The sequence below is a fragment of the Rhamphochromis longiceps genome, linkage group LG3, assembly GCF_057381845.1.
Source record: "Rhamphochromis longiceps isolate RC_006_pf linkage group LG3, R_longiceps_female_GT1.1, whole genome shotgun sequence".
Lineage (NCBI taxonomy): Eukaryota > Metazoa > Chordata > Actinopteri > Cichliformes > Cichlidae > Rhamphochromis > Rhamphochromis longiceps.
The window spans coordinates 15,560,182-15,562,909 of NC_140559.1; positions in this window are offsets into that span (position 1 = coordinate 15,560,182).

The following is a 2,728-nucleotide window of genomic DNA, read 5'->3' on the forward strand; positions in this document are numbered from 1 at the left end:
GCACACCGCTGTATATGGTGCAGTCTGAATTGTGAGTCATTATGATATCTGGCATGAATTGATTTTTGTTGTTTGTGCCTGTAGTTTGGATCAGATGCATATTTTGTTCTTATGTATGCCCTCTTCCTTTGTCTGACATCATCCTCTCTGTATTTCTGGGCCATGTATTTTTTCTGTCTGCTTCGAAAGTCAGTATCTGTGTTGTATCTTCGGAACACATATTGTTTCTTTCTGGTTCGAAAGCTGACATCCGTAATTTACTTCTGAACCACATATTTTTTCTGTCTGATTTGAAAGTCAGGATCTGTGGTATATCTTCTGATAATGTAGTCTCTCTTTTTTTGTTGAAAATGAGGATCATTTTGGTATCTCTTCACATTGTGGGCTTTTATCTTCTCTTGAATATGAGGATTTGCATAATAATCTTTGGCTGATAACAGTTTTTGTTTATGGTGATGATAGTTTTCAGCATATTGAGTTTTCACAGTCTGTAATTTTTTAATTCGAAATTCATGACAGCAGGCATATTGTTCCTTTTTGTGTCTTTTTTTTATCTTCTTTGCCACTTCTTCAGATGAAGATTTTTCTTTATCTTTTACATGCTGCTTGTGACTTTTTTGAGCTTGACGAATAGCTTTCCCACGTTGTCGTTTATTTAATTTGCACACATTTCTTGCTTTTGGGGGGTTTTATCTATGACTTTATCTCTTTCATTATTGAATTCAAGATTTTCTTGTTGTTCTGTCCAGATGTTGCTTGTTAGATCAACAGATGTTTCAAATTGATGTTCACAAATTTGATTTGAAGCCATTTTGTCTTGTGGTGAGTTTAAAGCATTTTCTAACATTGTCATGTAGGTTTGGGCTGATTCTGGTTGAGGCACTTGCACAGTGACATTTGTGATTTGTGGTTCATCATTTTGTGGTGATGATGTAGCTGTTGCTCCTGGTGTTGCCCAAGTTGACTGTGCAGGCTGTTCATTGTGAGTGCTGACTCTTTGGAAAGAAACAGGCACAAACTCATATCTTGCATACTTGTCTTGATTTTGAAAAAGGTTATGCAGGTGGGTGATCAGGTCATTCACATGAGTGAAAGTGAGCATGACTGCTGTTCCATTTGGCTGGGGTAAACCTCCTGCACTTCTTGAATGTGAATCAAATAATCCATACCTCCCAGGTGAGACCATGAGCAAAGCATAGTTCACATCTGTTGACAGACATACAAGGCGACTAGCAAGAGGCAACCACCCCTTTTTTTTTTTGAGGACTGTTCTCTGCTACTTCCAGGTATCCATAACTTATGTCATCCATTTTCACACTGTAGACATTTATGTCAGTATGAAGTTCTTTGGGTAGGTCCTCCATGGTCAGATGATCCTGTGTATAATGCCTCTCCTGCAGAAGAATTGTTTTAATCCAACAGTATAGAAATATAACGTCATTTGGTTTGTTACATTTGCCTGAGTTTTGTTTTGTTTCTTTGAGCTCAACATTTATTACTTTTGTAAATCTAATTTTTGGGGGTTAAATAAATGAAAAACTATTTTTCTAATAATTCCTGGGACTCCTCCTGTTTTTTAACTTGGTCCATCACAATGGTCATATAAAGAGAACTTTACATTTTTCTATGAACAGAAAGTATCTGTTAATGAGACAGAAAATCTACTGTGAATAAATGCAAACATGTTTGTGATTTATATTGAATAGAAACTTGATGACTGATGTGAGATCATATTTAAATGGTTTGAGTGATGAACCAACATGTAACTGAGTCTGAGTCCCAGTTTAAAACCAGGGAAACCTGTTCCACCATAAACAGTCTGATAGAGCAGAGCTAACAGTTCATAATAGTGTGAAACAAAGTCACACATGTTTCATCTACTTTGGAACTCCATGTATGAAAACCGAGAAAATCCCTCATGTTCCTCTCTCTATCTCCAACTGTTTACATGAACATAAAGAACCAGTTAACTTTCTCTCCCAGCTCAAGACACACAGCTGATGCTAGCCAGGAAAACATTACACACTGACTTTAATACAAACACACACAGTGTGTTGTGTGAAGAAATCCAACATGAGCTGAACAAACAGTGAAGTTCCTAAAGACAAACTGTTAAAGGAGGAAACAAAGCAAACTTACAGTTTCTTCACACAGAGACACCAACAACAAGCTCCACTCCACAGCTGTGGACTTTTTTAAACACCATCCTGTCTTGACTTATGTTATTCTGCCTTTAAACGCTCTTTGCTGTGTTTCTTTCTCCTCCAATGAGAAATCAAATCAAACAAATGTTTGCAGGATTAAAATGGTACAATATCATATTTGTCATTTCCCAAACTGCACACGCTTGATTCGTCCCCTCAACAGCAGGATTCAACAAAATAAGACGTCCTTCAGACTTTAAAGTGCTGTCAATGAAATATCATAAACAGTTTGATTTCACCATAACTATTCCTTACTGATGATGTCACAGCTAACTGTTCATGACACTTTCATTAAATGGACAAAGTGGCCTCAGTAAAGGGCAGAAATGTTCATCATCCTAAATATCTGAAGCAAGTTGCATCATTTTGATGACTTAATTTCATAAACTGTCACTGTTTTTAAATCAATGCTGAATTCTTTCCAGCAGAGTTTCTTCAGTGGTTTGGATTTGAACTTTGAGTGGATCCCTGAGCAGGAGAAAATGACACAGATGATTTCATTGAATAAGTTAGATGGAGGAGCA